Source organism: Babylonia areolata, chromosome 34 (genome assembly GCF_041734735.1).
Source record: "Babylonia areolata isolate BAREFJ2019XMU chromosome 34, ASM4173473v1, whole genome shotgun sequence".
NCBI lineage: Eukaryota > Metazoa > Mollusca > Gastropoda > Neogastropoda > Buccinidae > Babylonia > Babylonia areolata.
Window position 1 is genome coordinate 294214 of NC_134909.1, and position 17500 is coordinate 311713.

Here is a 17500-nt window from a genome sequence, read left to right on the forward strand (position 1 = left end):
AACCCCAACATCTCAGGAAACGTCATCTCTGTCCCTGACCCCGGACCGTGGGGCGGGGAGCCCTGTACCCACCCCCAGCAGCCCCCAGCAGTCACGTGACTGTGGGTGAAGAGCAGACAGGCCCCACATCCCCGTCACGACAGAGTCTGGAGGTGCTGTTGGTGACCGGTGACAGAGTCTGGAGGTGCTGTTGGTGACTGGTGACAGCGTCTGGAGGTGCTGTTGGTGACTGGTGACAGAGTCTGGAGGTACTGTTGGTGACCGGTGACAGAGTCTGGAGGTGCTGTTGGTGACTGGTGACAGCGTCTGGAGGTGCTGTTGGTGACCAGTGACAGAGTCTGGAGGTGCTGTTGGTGACCGGTGACAGCGTCTGGAGGTGCTGTTGGTGACCGGTGACAGACGAGCTGGAGGTGACTGCGTCTGGTGACCGGTGACAGCGTCTGGAGGTGCTGTTGGTGACTGGTGACAGCGTCTGGAGGTGCTGTTGGTGACCAGTGACAGAGTCTGGAGGTACTGTTGGTGACTGGTGACAGCGTCTGGAGGTGCTGTTGGTGACCAGTGACAGAGTCTGGAGGTGCTGTTGGTGACTGGTGACAGTGTCTTTGTCATGTCACTGCTGCTGGGGACATCCACAGACTTGTGATTCTATTTATAAATCCGTGGGGGACAGTGTCAGAGTATCGAAGTGTCTACACAAAAAGTGTCTACACAAAAAGTGTCTGTTGAACGTGAAATGGCTTTACTTATATTTCATACTTAACATGTGAAGACTGCTTTATACAACACGCAACAGAACATGTCGGGGTCGGGGGATGACAAACCGAATGGACAGAGGGACGCCAGGGTGTCACACGTCTTTTTATAGCATTTTTTGCCCGGGGTCCCCCAGTCTTTTATAGCATTTTAGCCAGATGTCCCCACGTCCCCTTTTACCATTTTTAGCCAAATTCACACATCTTTCCATAGCATTTCGCCAGGGTGCACACGCTTTCATAGCATTTCAGCCAGGATGTCACACGTCCCCTTTTATAGCATTTTACCAGGGTGTCACACGTCTTTCCCTACATTTTTGCAGGGGTCCACGTCTTCCATAGCATTTTGGGGGCCCCCCCCTTGCCGAGGGTTCACACGTCTTTCTATAGCATTTCAGCCCGGATGTCACACTCTTTTAGATGGGTACATTTTTTTTAAAAACCCCCGGGTTCCAAACCCCCAAAAAGGCCGTGCCCCCTTTTCCATTTAAAGGGCCCCCCTTTTTTTAAAATTTCAAAGTCCACCCAAAACTTTTGAGGGGATTTAAGTTTTAGAGAGCCAAGTCTTTTTAAAATTTGGGGGTTTTTTTAACACACCGGTCCCCCCTTTTTTTATAGCATTTTACCCGATTCCACGCTTTCCATAGCAATTCAGCAAGAAAAATTTTTTTAAAAACACCGTTTCCCCCTTTTTTAACATTTTTAGCCAATGTCCCCCTCTTTTCCTAGCATTCACCCGATTCACATCTTTTTTTACCCAAACCCTTCCCATTTGAAATTTACACTCTTTCCCCCAAATTTTGCCAATGTTTTTTTTAGCCAGGATGTCACACGTCTTTCTTAAAAATTTCACCGGGGAAAAAATTTGCCCGGGGCACACATCTTTCCTAGCATTTCCCAGGATGTCACACGCTTTCCTTACATTTCACCCAAATTTACACGTCTTTCTATAGCTTTCAGCCAGGATGTCACACGTCTTTCTATAGCATGTCAGCCAGGATGTCACACGTCTTTCTATAGCATTTCAGCCATAGTCCTAAACACACACCTGACATCAACCATTTTCAGAACATAAAAGAAATAATGTCCAACCAATTACTTTTGACTGAAATTGCCGAACCCCTGTTACATAGTCCAATAGGAGTTTTCCTGTGATGCGATCTTCCGATATTGAACTTTATCAATAATTTAATTATTTATTTTTATTTATTTTATTTTTTAATTGGTATTTATTTTGTTAATTGCTCTTACGCGGGTATATACGAATTGTTGATTCCATTGTGCTAGTTTATCCCTTTTTTGTGTATCACCCTTTAACCATCATATCTAACCCCAAATCACACACACACACACACACACACACACACGTGACACGTCTAATATCACTCAAAGTGAAAAGACGTTAAATTAAAGAACGAACACACTCACACACACACACACACACACACACACACACACACACACACACTCTCTCTCTCTCTCTCTCTCTCTCTCTCTCTCTCTCTCTCTCTCTCTATCTCTCTCTTCTCTCACTTTGACCCAGAGTTTGACGTGAAGATGAAAAAGAAAAAAAACACAATGTACTTATTTTCCTCCAGACACCACGGTAGACGCGCACTATTTGTGCAGCGCATTCAGTGAACAGCGTAGAACTGCAACAAAAGCGGCGTCTTTGAGTGTCAGCAGGTGTAGCCGTGTGTGGCTGGGCCCAGTCCATCAGGAACAGCACGCTTAGGAACTGCTTGAACAGAATATCAGACGGCCGCTATTGTGTGATAAAAAAGGTAAGCATTATGCAATCGCTGGCTAAAGAAAACGTCAGCGTACTTTGCTAAGAGTTTCTGTCGCTCAGGAAACGTCACGTTGTCATTGAGAGTTCCATTGCGTTACCGACCGCTGTGGCTAAGTGGGTAGCTTCACGAACTGACGACTGGGGAAAAGGAGTTCAAACCTCATCACTGAACTCTCTCCGTCTGAACGACAAAAGAGGCGACAATGACAGTGTTTTAACGCTGCTGACACCCCCAATTAAAATCAGTGTTATCAGTTTAGTCTCTCACATTGAAGATGCAGACGGAGACAAAGAATACATGACATTTGTGACGACGAAAGTAGGCTGAGCCACTCAGACACACACTGGACACCAGATGGGCTTTCTGTGGGGAGGAGAGGGGGCAGGGGGGGAAGAAAGGGAGAAAACTGACTGGTCGTCCAGAATGAGTTAACTTCAGAAAACCGAACCTCTCAGTGGGATGCGTCCAGTCTCCTGCAAGAAAAGGAGAGATAGACAGACAAATATATTAAAATAGATAGATAGATAGATTTAGAGATTATTTTGTTTTATTTTGTTTTGTTTTCAGAGAAAGGGTAGCACAGAGAGCAGAGAGCAGGTTCAGATGCGAGGAAGGTGCCATTTGAGAATTGACATGTTTTTGCTTGCTATTAGAAACAAGTGGTTGTCGAACTAAAAGTAACATGGTTGAAACGGACTGATTTTATCTTAAGCAGCTGACTTCGATCTGCATTCTATTGTTTCACAAAGTTCCAGACATCCCCTGTCTTCTTCACGAATTTTCTTCTTCAATAAACGGAGTGAAATCACCACGTGTTGGTCTGTTCATAACCAGGAAGCCTTCAAACGTGCATGCATTGTGAGAGTTTATCAAGTCTAACGAAAACACATGTCAACAAGTTTTGCTGATTTTTCTTTGTGAGCCAAAATACACACAAATCTCAATACTGTCTATCTATCTATCTATCTCTGTGTGTGTGACAGAATGTCGGGACAAGACACAGCAGCCAACCCCACTGGCGCTCAGGGGAACCCCGCTGTACAGGTCAGTATGTCAGTGTGCATCCTCATGATTCAGCTCAGTAGTACAGCAGTTTGACAGTGTGCATCCTTATGATTCAGCTCAGTAGTACAGAGGTCTGACAGTGTACATCCTTATGATTCAGCTCAGTAGTACAGAGGTCTGACAGTGTGCATCCTTATGATTCAGCTCAGTAGTACAGAGGTCTGACAGTGTACATCCTTATGATTCAGCTCAGTAGTACAGAGGTCTGACAGTGTACATCCTCATGATTCAGCTCAGTAGTACAGCAGTATGACAGTGTACATCCTTATGATTCAGCTCAGTAGTACAGAGGTCTGACAGTGTACATCCTTATGATTCAGCTCAGTAGTACAGCAGTATGACAGTGTACATCCTTATGATTCAGCTCAGTAGTACAGCAGTCTGACAGTGTACATCCTTATGATTCAGCTCAGTAGTACAGAGGTCTGACAGTGTGCATCCTTATGATTCAGCTCAGTAGTACAGAGGTCTGACAGTGTACATCCTTATGATTCAGCTCAGTAGTACAGAGGTCTGACAGTGTACATCCTCATGATTCAGCTCAGTAGTACAGCAGTATGACAGTGTACATCCTTATGATTCAGCTCAGTAGTACAGAGGTCTGACAGTGTACATCCTTATGATTCAGCTCAGTAGTACAGAGGTCTGACAGTGTACATCCTTATGATTCAGCTCAGTAGTACAGAGGTCTGACAGTGTGCATCCTTATGATTCAGCTCAGTAGTACAGAGGTCTGACAGTGTACATCCTTATGATTCAGCTCAGTAGTACAGAGGTCTGACAGTGTACATCCTTATGATTCAGCTCAGTAGTACAGCAGGTTGACAGTGTACATCCTTATGATTCAGCTCAGTAGTACAGAGGTCTGACAGTGTACATCCTTATGATTCAGCTCAGTAGTACAGAGGTCTGACAGTGTACATCCTTATGATTCAGCTCAGTAGTACAGCAGTATGACAGTGTACATCCTTATGATTCAGCTCAGTAGTACAGAGGTCTGACAGTGTACATCCTTATGACTCATCTCAGTAGTACAGCAGTTTGACAGTGTCCATCCTTGTGATTCAGCTCAGTAGTACAGCAGTTTGACAGTGTCCATCCTTATGATTCAGCTCAGTAGTACAGAGGTCTGACAGTGTACATCCTTATGATTCAGCTCAGTAGTACAGAGGTCTGACAGTGTACATCCTTATGATTCAGCCCAGTAGTACAGAGGTCTGACAGTGTACATCCTTATGATTCAGCTCAGTAGTACAGAGGTCTGACAGTGTGCATCCTTATGATTCAGCTCAGTAGTACAGAGGTCTGACAGTGTACATCCTTATGATTCAGCTCAGTAGTACAGAGGTCTGACAGTGTACATCCTCATGATTCAGCTCAGTAGTACAGCAGTATGACAGTGTACATCCTTATGATTCAGCTCAGTAGTACAGAGGTCTGACAGTGTACATCCTTATGATTCAGCTCAGTAGTACAGAGGTCTGACAGTGTACATCTTTATGATTCAGCTCAGTAGTACAGAGGTCTGACAGTGTGCATCCTTATGATTCAGCTCAGTAGTACAGAGGTCTGACAGTGTACATCCTTATGATTCAGCTCAGTAGTACAGAGGTCTGACAGTGTACATCCTTATGATTCAGCTCAGTAGTACAGAGGTCTGACAGTGTGCATCCTTATGATTCAGCTCAGTAGTACAGAGGTCTGACAGTGTGCATCCTTATGATTCAGCTCAGTAGTACAGAGGTCTGACAGTGTACATCCTCATGATTCAGCTCAGTAGTACAGAGGTCTGACAGTGTACATCCTCATGATTCAGCTCAGTAGTACAGAGGTCTGACAGTGTACATCCTCATGATTCAGCTCAGTAGTACAGAGGTCTGACAGTGTACATCCTCATGATTCAGCTCAGTAGTACAGCAGTATGACAGTGTACATCCTTATGATTCAGCTCAGTAGTACAGAGGTCTGACAGTGTACATCCTTATGATTCAGCTCAGTAGTACAGAGGTCTGACAGTGTACATCTTATGATTCAGCTCAGTAGTACAGCAGTTTGACAGTGTACATCCTTATGATTCAGCTCAGTAGTACAACAGTTTGACAGTGTACATCCTTATGATTCAGGTCCGTAGTACAGCAATCTGACAGTGTACATCCTTATGATTCAGCTCAGTAGTACAGAGGTCTGACAGTGTACATCCTTATGATTCAGCTCAGTAGTACAGAGGTCTGACAGTGTACATCCTTATGATACAGCTCAGTAGTACAGAGGTCTGACAGGAAGTTGGAGACAAGAGCTGCTGTGGGTTATTCTCTTCCTTTCTTTCGTGTTTTCACATCATACATTTTATATGGGCTCAATTGAGTGGGCTATGTCTTGGTGTCTTTGTTCGTCTGCCCGTCTGTCTGTCTGTCTCTGTTCCTGTCTCTGTCTCCGTCTGGCATAATCGCTCACTTGATCGTCCTCTTCACTGTTTCTTTTACATTCATACATCATCACATTTGATTTTGTTTGTTTCATAGAAACGTTTACTGGAGGAAATTTTACCCCAGATGTCTTCGGTAATATTGTACAATATAATTGTCCTGCAATCAGACTCTCCAAAGCAGGTCGAAAATCGGGCGGCGTGATTTTACTTGTCCGAAATGAACTGCACCAGTTGGTGAAGAAAATCGACCATGATATTGAAAACTGTATCGTGATGAGAATATCCAAAGAATTATTTAAGACTCTAATAGATGTGATTCTAATTTGTGTTTATGCAGCACCCCCACAGTCCCCTTTGTATATTTCGTCACGTTTTGAAAATGGTATTTCTGCTTTAGAATCATGTATGCTACATGTGACAGAAAAAAATAGGAGATTTTCCATTCATTATTTGTGGGGATCTTAATGCCCGCACTGGAAATACGCAAATCTGTCATGTAAATGATGTTGAGTATTTTATAACATCACACCGTGAATCAAACCATTTGGATATGACCACGAGGGATTCACAAGATAAACAGCAAAATTACTTTGGTAAACTGTTCCTTGAACTAGGTTCACAATTTGATTTATGTATTATAAACGGCACAACCGAGAGAAACAGGACAGGTAAACTTACTTTCATTTCTAAACACGGCTGCAGTGTAATAGACTATGTTGTAGTCTCCAGATCTATTCGTTATTTAGTACACGACATGTTTGTAGACGAAAGAATAGATTCTCAGCACATGCCTATAGTTTTGATATTGTTGTGTAATAATTATGGAAAGGAACCTCGAGAGAACAGTTATTCTATAGAAAAAATAGTTTGGAATCATGACTACTGTAGTATGTTTGAAGGCAGTCTCATGCAACCAGACTTTGCAACCGCTTTGGAAGAAGCTAGAGAACAATTAAATACAAGTGTAAATACTTCGATAAATATATTCAAGAATGCATTGAAACAGGCGTCAAGATGTATGACAAAACGACTCAAATATGGTAATAGGGAACAAAAGCAACCGTGGTTTGACAGGGAATGCAGGGAAACAAAACGAGATGTGAAACAACTACTTAGGATCCTGAGACAGGAACGATCGAAAGAAAATATAAATCAATACATAGAGCTTAAGAACTACTATAATGTTTTGATAAAATCAAAATCATATTTGTATAAATCGGATCTTAGAAATAAGCTGATGAATGCTACAAAAGACCCTAAACTATTGTGGTCCACTCGGAAAAATGTCAGACATAAATCAAAGAACAGATTAGGAAACATTTCAAAAGACGAGTGGCAAAGGCATTTTGTTAATGTTTTCGAAGCAGCGCTAGAGCCACAAACAACAGTTCATACTGACAACATTTATAACCATGACGAAACTCAAGAACTAATTGATTTGAACTCTGATATAACCCGGGAAGAAATTCTTGATTCAATTAATCATCTTAAACGCAACAAAACTGGTGGTAAGAACGGCCTGATTCCAGAGATATTCATACATTCAGCTGCTTGGATATTACCATATTTAGAAAATCTGTTCGATTTTGTTTTTTCATCAGGACAATATCCAGATTCATGGACACAAGCAATCATACAACCACTTCATAAGCGCGGCAACTCTAATGACCCTAACAATTACAGAGGAATATCCCTCTTAAATATATGTAGTAAGCTTTATAGTTATATTCTTAATAAACGTCTGGTTAAGTGGATTGAAGAAAATGTTATCACTGGGGAAGAACAAGCAGGGTTCAGAAAAGATCTTAGCACTATCGATCATGTTTTTACTTTATTTGCTGTTGTCCAGAAACATCTAACATGTAGCAAAAAACTATGTAGCATTTATTGACTTTTCCAAAGCCTTTGATTTAATTTCCCATGCAAAATTGTGGCCAGTTTTGATTGAAAATGGAGTATGTGGCAGAATGTTAAAAGCCATCCAAAATATGTACAAAGTGGTAAAAGCATGTGTAAGATTTGGCAATGGCGCAGGTCTCACAGATTTCTTTTTCTGTCAGAAAGGTTTGAAACAAGGTGAAATTACAAGTCCACTACTGTTTTCAATGCTTATAAATTAATTGTCACTTAACATGATTAACAATGGCAAAGATGGTGTACAGCTCCATCCTGACATTATTGAATTGTTTATTATTCTGTTTGCAGATGATGTTGCCTTATTGTCGTACACAGTGAGATGTCTTCAGCATTAGTTAGACTTACTGAGAAAAAATGCTGAAACTCTTGATCTATCAGTTAATTTAGATAAATCTAGTATAATTGTATTCAGAAATGGGAGTTACATTTCAAACCACGAAAAATGGTTTTATAATGGGGTTGTGCTGAAAACTGTTAACTCATACAAATATTTAGGTGTTTGGTGTTTAAACTACTCGTTTAAGTTTCTCGCTCACTATGAAAGAACAGACCTCAAAGGCAAAATTAGGTATAGTTGAAATATTCAGAACCTTGTGGAAATTAGAGGATGTTGCTCCTGGCATCTTTTTCACCATGTTTGATTCCCAAATAAAACCTATTATATTATATGGATCTGAAATATGTGGAACCTTAGATACATTCCATTCCGAAAAAGCCCACACATTCGCTCTGAAAAAATTATTAAACGTTGCACCTAGAAAACCAAATGATATGGTTTATGGTGAAACTGGAAGAGTACCATTACATATAGACGCAAAAACAAATGCCATCTGATACTGGTTGTGCCTTTCAAGAATGACAGCTGAAAGGTTGCCTAAGAAAGCCTACATTATGCTTGTAAATCTAGACAATAACAATAAGAAATGCTGGGTATCAGATATTCGCAACTTACTTGCTATGTATGGATTTGGTTATGTATGGCAAAACGAAGGTGTACAAAATGTAACCTGGTTTTTACGTGTCTTCAAAGAGCGATTAACTGACTGTTGGAAACAAGGATGGTGTAGTGGGATCCAGGAACACGAGCGATATTCTGTATATAGAAAATTTAAATTTGAATTTTCATTAGAACCGTATTTCGAGTACATTAAGAATAAGGCATTCAGGGACATTTACATCAGATTCAGATTAGGCATTACTGATATAAGTATCCATAAATTTCGCTATTCCACAAACCTTCCTGTGGACTTACGTTGCCATTTATGTAAACGACATATTGATGATGAATTTCACTTTCTGTTCAGCTGTCATTCAAATGAAGCAATAAAATCAAAATACCTTCCTCTGAAATTTGCGCAAGATCCAAATAAACAGCAGCTGACAATTCTTAACGACTGTAAATATATGACAGATATTGCTCGATATATTTATCACAGTTTGAAATTTAGATCAACCAGTTAAGTAATTTAGCGTTTATTATCTGTTTATTTCCGTATCTCCTGGGCTGATGGCCACATGTTCCAAGATGTGTAAACCGAAAACCAGTTCATCCATGTCCATATCCATTTTGTGAACATCTCAGTGTGTGCGCGTATGTGTGTATCGGAGAGTGTGGAAGAACATTTTACATGTGTTTTGGTGCTTTTGATTTCCCCTTTCCCCCCTCCCCTGATATGAGCAAGGTTTAAGTCAATGAACAATTTGTCTTGTCTTCTCTTGCCTTATCTTTTACATTCATATAACGACAAGACAGTGCCTGCTTTACACATGGTTATGTCGAATTATCTGACACTGAAAAGGCTATAATTAGAACATCTAACTTAGGACGTCTAATGCATGCGATTATTATGCTTTTGGACTCACTTGTGTAAACAATGAGTCTGTGTAATAATCCGATGTTTCGGGTATATCAGTCACTTATTTGAAAAAGACAAACGGACAGACAGGTGTACAGATGCATATATTGAATATAAATATGCACACACACACACACACACACACACACACACACACACACACACACATGCGCGCATGCACACACATTGACACATACACATACGTATTGTTGTTGTGTCATTTTTGTTGCTGCATTTGGTTGTGTGTCTTTTTCTGTTTGTTTTTTGTTATTAAGTTTATATGTGAGTGTGTGCATGCGTTCTCGTATATGTACGGGAGGACTGGGTAGGGGGTGGGGGGGGAGGTGTTGGAGGGAGTTGGAGGGTTAGGGGGCGGTTTGCTTGTGTGTTTGTACGTGCGGGAGTGTGCGTGAGTGTGTGTGTGTGTGTGTGAGCGTGCAGAGAGAGAGAGAGAGAGAGAGGGGGGCGGGGGGGTGTAGAACGGACAGACAGACAGGCTGACAAAGGGACCCAGTGTTTGTGGGGGAAGGAGTGGGGGATGGGTGGATTAAAAGACGTAAAAGTAACGCAGTCACACAGGCTCACCCCCATCCTCACCCCTACCCTACCACTCTGCTGCCTCCACACCCCCTTCCCCAACCCTCCATCTCCCCACGTACACTCTCACTCCCTCCCTCCCTCTTCCATGCTGTGAGTTCAGCATGTGATCCAGTGTTCGTTTTGCCGGGCTGTACGGTGCAGAAAGGGGCAGAGATTATATGTGAAAGAGTAACAGGGAGGGGCCATGTTTACTTGCTGCACGTCATAGATTTGCTGTCGCTTTGAGTGCCTCCATAGTTAAACACTTTTTGGGGTGGTCATTGTAGTATAACATATAAACATTTTTTCTCACTCCATGTTTCTTGAATCCCCCTTCCACCTCCAAATCCCCACCTCCCATCCCTTTGTCCTTCTCCTTCTGTCACTGAACCATGAGGTCCAGGTGGGCTGTGGATCCAATGTGAAGGCAAACATGACAAGTGTCATCCACTTCACTCACGTGTGGTTTTTCTGATCACTACTGCAGGTGTGCCTGTCTGTCTGTCCCGGTTCATGGCCTGTCGTATTTTGTGTGAGTGTCTGTCTGTCCCGGTTCATGGCCTGTCGTATTTTGTGTGAGTGTCTGTGTGTGTGGGTGTGTCGTGTGTGTGTCCGTGGTGTGTCCGTGTGTGTGGTGTGTCCGTGTGTGTGTGTCGTGTGTGTGTGTGTGTGTGTGTGTGTGTACGCGTGTCTCTGATGAAAACTGAAATAATTGCACATAATGATATACAGTTGAACAGTTTACACTGGCCATGCAAACGCATGTAAAAATGTAAGCAGCTCTGTTGCCCTTCAACAACCACCACTCTTCTTCCCACCCCCCACTGCCTGTGTTGAATCCACGATCTACACCCCCCCCCCCCTCACCCAACCTCATGTTCTCAATGAGGAAGTCTTCCTGAAAGAGATACCCTGGTCAGATTTACTTTCAGCACTGCCACCCTGGCCCCGTCCCCCCTCTCTCTCCCTCTCTCTCTCTCCCTCCTCATCTCTGTCTCCCTCTCTCCCTCTCTCTCCCCCCCTCTCTCTCCCTCCTCATCTCTGTCTCCCTCTCTCTCTCTCCTTTCCCCCCTCTCCCCCCCCCCTCTCTTTCTCATCCTCTCTGTCTCCCTCTCTCTCTCCTCCCCCCCCTCTCTTTCTCCCCCCTCTCTCCCTCTTTCTCTCCCTTTCTCTCTCTTTCCCTCTCTCCCCTCCCTCTCTCTCTCTCGTTATTTGCCGCTCTTTATGGGGCACGGCCAGGTTGGCAGTGCAATGCTGGGTATCTCTTTTAAGAAGACTTCTCATTGAGGACATCAGATTGAGTGGGACACTGAAACTGGGAAACTGAAAAAGGTCTCGAACACACTGCAACAGCTGTAAAGTTGGCAGGGGCCTCAAGTACACCTCGACAGTTAGAAAGTGTTGACAGAAGCCTGAATCATACATCAACATTTATAATTTGTGACGAAGGTCTCAAATACACCTCAACATCTATAAACTGATGGCAAAATAGAACCAAGCTTGATGGATACCATAATATACATTCAATTTCAATTAAACTTGGTCTTGTTACTTGGTTATGGGTACAGTATGATTCCTAAAGAAAATCAGAATCAGAGGTTAACTGTCAAAATCACAGCCTGGCGTACGATATTGATAGAAAACATTTCTGCGTGTAAGAGAGAGAGCAGGTCTTCTATATAATCTTCAGGAAAGTTAGTACCATGAGTGGTCATGGTGAAAACAAAACCCTTGTTGAAAACAAGGTCAGATATCATGGTCACAACATGGCCTATTAGGAAAATGTAAAGGACAACAGAACTTTGTTTTTCTTAACCAACTTTCATTCAGCATGGTATACCATGAAGTGATTTGTTTTGGCCAGAACATTAATGTTTTGCAAAATTAAATGCCAAAGGTCAAGGTCACATTATTGTGTCTTTTTGCCAGACTTCCTTTTTTTCTTCGTTTTTTTCTTTTTCTTAGTACTTCCTTTGTTTGATCAAATGGATATCACGAGTGAGTCTTGAAGGCTCCACCTCTCTTGTTATTTGATAAGATATAAATGATAGGAGTGCATGACAATCATTTTTGACTCACTTGTGTAAACAAAGTGAGTCTATGTTTTAACCCGGTGTTCGGTTGTCTGTGTGTGTGTGTGTGTGTGTGTGTGTGTGTGTGTGTGTGTGTGTGTCCATGGTAAACTTTAACATTCCCATTTTCTCTGCAAATACTTTTTTTTCCCCGGACTTTCTTGGGTCGACCACCGTTTTATTTTGTACATGAATTCATTATAACAATTCAGAGTAGATGGAAAAGAAAGGGAAAAAAAACAAAGAAAGAAAAAAAAAGAATACAGTGTACATTAACAATAACATCGTCATCATAAGTCATTATACTTATAATATATTGTTCTATCAATTTGGTCAAGGTGGACACATTTTCATCATGTGTAACAGTGCAGTTTTATAACATATAATAGACATTATATCTAGCATCAGCATAGAGTTATGGACACTTTGCTTTTTTTTTTCCAACATTTTTTTTTAATTCCCCATCATTCACCCATCCATTCCACAAATCTTACATTCATTCATCAACATCTTTCTGCTGTGGTCGTTATACAGGGATACCTGCAAATGGACAGGAAAAGAGAAATGAAAAGTGTCATGGAAACATGCAACAATGTTGGCAATGACATGATGTTGTAAAATGCATAGAGCTTCAAGAATATGCGCTGTAGTGAAACATCTTAATAAATACATAAACAAATAAGTAAATAAATAAACATTTCTTGAGACAATACGGATAAATTATGTGACGGATGTCTTCACATTCTTTTTAAAGAAATGCTATATCAATGTATTACTGATTTTGATTTTTTTTTTTAGCCTCTATTTATTTTTTAAAATATGCAGCTCTTTTTTTCCAACAATGTGAGTCGTATTTATAGATTCTGAACAAGCAAGGCAATATAAGGTTTTGCAAAACAAAAATGTAGGTCATAAAAATCATAGTCTGCGAAACGAAGAAGACATGGAGGTGGACACATCATTTGACAACTTGCAAAGCTCAACGTGAGCACGTGAAAACGGAGAGTTACGGCCCTGATGAGACACAACCCTGACACGAATACCTTGACCTTCAGAAAGAGACATGTGTGAACTCACATAAAATTGTCGTCATTTTGCATGCGACGCTCCTTACTTGAAGACGCACATCGTGTAGATCAATTAAAGCAAAAAGACCCTCAAATACACATTGGTCTTTTGACTAATTTCTATCGGTAAGCAAAACTTGTGTTTTCTCCCCTATTCATATGTAGTTATTTGTTATTATCGTTACCGTTGGGTTTTTTTGTGAGCTTTTTTTTGGGGGGGTGGGGGTCCCTTTTTTTTCTTTTCCTTTAAAATACTCTTTTCTTTGTGCTCTGGACATGGCTTTCTTCATTGACCGAAAAAGAAAAGAAACAAACAAAACAAACACAACAACAGCAACAACAACAACAACAACAAAATCATACTAATCATACTAATAATTATAGTAATATTGATGGTAGAGGAGCAAAATAAGAAAAGAACATTTTGTGTGATAAAGAAAAAGGAGATAAGAATAGTCCCATTCATGCTTCTCTTGTGTGTGGGTTTTCTAATGATGGACATTTGTTGCGTGCTTTAATATTCTGCATGTGCATACGTCTGTCTGGGTTTCTTTATGCATTAGTGTGCATTGTATGTGACATTTTCACCCAATTCTTTCTCAAAAGACAATGATGACGACAACAACAATAATAGTCAAAACAGCGATAATGATAATAATAATAATAATAACAGGTACTCAGAGGAGGAGCTGAAGAGGAATGATAATGATATTAATTAGATGCATAATTATTGCTGTTACTACCTTAGTCAACAACGTCATTGCAGTTTTCATATACAATTAGGTATGTGCCATGTATATGCAGAGCATTATCAATGTTGTCAAGCATTATGTTTATTCTGTACCTAAATGAACTGTATTTTTCGACGTGAGACTTGCTGTTAAAAAATTACTAAGATTGGAGATGTTGTTTTAGTTTTCTTGGCAATACTTATGCACATCTTTCCAATAAGTATTATTCTGTTTATAGTATTTACCGTGCAGTTTTTAATTTCTTTGTTTTGAAAACCAAACAAGACTTCGTTTACTGTTAATTGTACGTTTTTTCCAATGTTACTACTTATATAACGTTCAACTGCTTTCCAAAAATTATTGACATTTGGGCATTCAAAAAAGAAGTGTTCAATAAAATCTACCACATCTTTGCAAGTCGTGCATTCATTGTCATCAGTCACATTCATTTTATGTAGCAGAATATTTGTTGGGTATATGTTATGAAGGATCTTCCATTGCAGTTCACGCAGTCTTACTTCTTTTGTTCCAAATGAGGGATTAGCCAGATATCTTTATTCAATTCAATGCCAAATTTTCTTTTCCAGAATCCACATGCACACGGATTTCTTGTCTCTCTGTCATTTGTTTGATTATCTAAATATTTTGATATTACTTTTGGCTTATCATTAAAGTTGTTTGCAAAATGTCTTTCATTAGTCAAAGTGTGAATTTGTGTGTCTGCCTGTCTGATCCATTCTTTCCATTCTGCTGGAATAGCATTCATCAAAGCATGATATTCAAAATAAGTGACAGCATTGTTTTGAGGTACTTTCCTTTGGATTTCCTCCAGTGTATATGGTCTTTTATCTTCTATTTTAATTATATCCATAATTCTGTCTATTCCAATCTTAGACCAATTAGGAAAGAATAATACTTTTTTCTTAAATTGTATGAGACTATTATTCCACAAAAGTTGATTTTGAAAATTGTGAAAATGTACGTTTTCTGCTGATTCTATTGGTTTGGTTTCTAAGTAGGTACGGAGAACTTTTCTCCAGAATTCGTTTGTAATATTGTCAATTTCTTTTAATTGATTAGGTCTGCAATTTACGTCGAGAACCTTTGGCCATTTTCCAAATTGCTTAAACTGCCATTTTGGGATGTAACTCCAGTTTTCGTCTGCAGTTTTGAAAAGTTTTCCAACCCATTGCAGATAAAAACACTTTTGTAAACTGACCATATTTATCATTCTTAATCCCCCTGAGTCATAATTTCCTTCCATTACCTTCCTTTTAATTTTTTCATATGCTTTTCTGTTTGTGTGTTTTCTTTGCCAAATGAACTTGTAAAGAGTTCTGTTTATTTTCCTAAGAATATAGTCTGGCAAACCAATTGCTTGCATAACATATGTAAACTGACTTACCAGAAGAGATTTCACAATTACTATTTTTTCCATGTATGCTTAGATCTCTATGACTCCAAGTCTTTATCAGATTTGTTATCTTTTCTACTCTCCCCTCCCAATTCTTTTCGATGTTTTGGGCTCTGATGCCATTTTGAAAGTAGATACCTAATATCTTTATCATTTTTGTTACTTCAAAAGGAAGGTTTTGGTTTTCACAACCTGTCCCCAGTTTCATGGCCTTAGTTTTCTTTTGATTTAATACCAAGCCTTAGAATGTGGAGAAATCATTTATGATGTTGTAAGCTTTTAACATGTCATCTTTGTTTTTCAGAAAAAGAGTTGTATCATCTGCTAATTGTTTTATTTTCATTTGCTTGTCAATTTGTCTGTCAGTAGGAAGTTTTATTCCTTTTATATTGCTGTTTCTAATCTTGATTGCCAGTATTTCTACAGCTAAAATGAAAGCTAAGGGTGAGAATGGGCATCCCTGTCTGATGCCACATGTAACGGGAAAGGGCCGTGAAATCCATCCTCCATGATTGATACTGCTAAATGTATTTTTGTTCAAAATATTAACCCATTTTACAAATTGTTCACCAAACCCAAATACTCTAAATTTATGCAACAGAAAATCTCGTGAAACTGAGTCAAATGCTTTGTAATAATCTAGGGCGAGGAGATATCCTGATTCGTTTGTATGGTTCAGATAATCTATAACATCATCGATGGATCTAACTATTGATGAAATGTTTCTTCCTTTCAAGTATCCAACCTGGTCCGGATTAATTAATTTATATATAACTTTACTTAATCTGTTTGCAAGGGCTTTTGCCATTATTTTATAGTCTGTGTTTGTTAGAGTTATTGGTCTCCAGTGATCTAATTCATTACGTGATAATTCTTTTCCTTTGTGCAAAAGTTTGATTATTCCACGTCTCTGTGTATAAGACATTTCTTCGTCTGCAAACGATTCATTGAAAGAATTAGTTACAAGCTTTTTTAGTTTTATCCAGAAGAATTCAGTGCTTAATCCATCACTACCTGGAGACGACCCATTTTTCATTTGTTTCAATGCGTTGCTGGCTTCTTCTTCTTTAATAAGTCCTTCACATAATGCTGCTTCATCTTGATCTAACTTTGTGAATTGTTCATCTTTCAAGAAATCGTCTGTTGCGTTTGTAATGTTATTTGTTAGTGTTGTCTGACTGTAGAGATGTGAATAAAATCTGACTTGTTCTCCATTGTTCTTACAAATACTTATCATAACATAATCATATTTGATCTAGAATTTTCTAAGCGGACGAAGAATTTTGTACTTTTTTCTCCTTCCTCAATCCATTTTTCCCGAGCTCTTACCTGTGCACCTTTTGCTTTATTGAGCTCAAGAATCTCGAGTTGTTGTTTTATACTTAAAATGTTTTTGTGTACCTCTTCATTGTTGTGACCATTGAATAACTGTTTTTCCAAATGATTTAACTGTTTCAGTAGTACTAATTCATTATTTGTTTTCTTGCATGCATTATTTTTACCATACTGTATGCAAAACCCCGTTATTTTTTATTTTGCACAATTCCCATAATTCTATTGACTTACCTTGGTTTACTGTTCCATTTTCATCCATAAACTGATGAAGAAAGATGTTCATTGACTGTACGAAAATAGGGTCTTTCAAAAATGAATTGTTGAAATGCCAGTAGCCTGGACCTCTTTCAAACCTGGAAAAAGTAAGTTCTGTAATAACTGCCTTATGGTCAGTATTAGAGATAAACATATTATTACAACTGACAATATATTGCGACATATCTTGACTAGCAAAAACATAGTCGAGTCTGCGAGCTATGAATGGGTTGTAT

The 17500-nt window shown here is 39.7% G+C and overlaps 1 protein-coding gene and 1 long non-coding RNA gene across 3 annotated transcripts in view; one reads left to right on the forward strand and one right to left on the reverse strand.

Moving 5' to 3' along the window:
* The window catches only part of LOC143277353 (uncharacterized), a 610653-nt gene that overhangs the window by 67493 nt on the left and 525660 nt on the right, over positions 1–17500 (reverse strand). The window lies entirely within an intron of this gene.
* Positions 1–17500, forward strand: part of LOC143277321 (uncharacterized) — a 29467-nt gene that overhangs the window by 9956 nt on the left and 2011 nt on the right. For both annotated transcript variants that reach the window (XR_013053729.1, XR_013053730.1), the window contains exon 2: positions 3529–3589. This is a non-coding gene — a long non-coding RNA (uncharacterized LOC143277321). The remainder of the gene's footprint in view (positions 1–3528; positions 3590–17500) is intronic.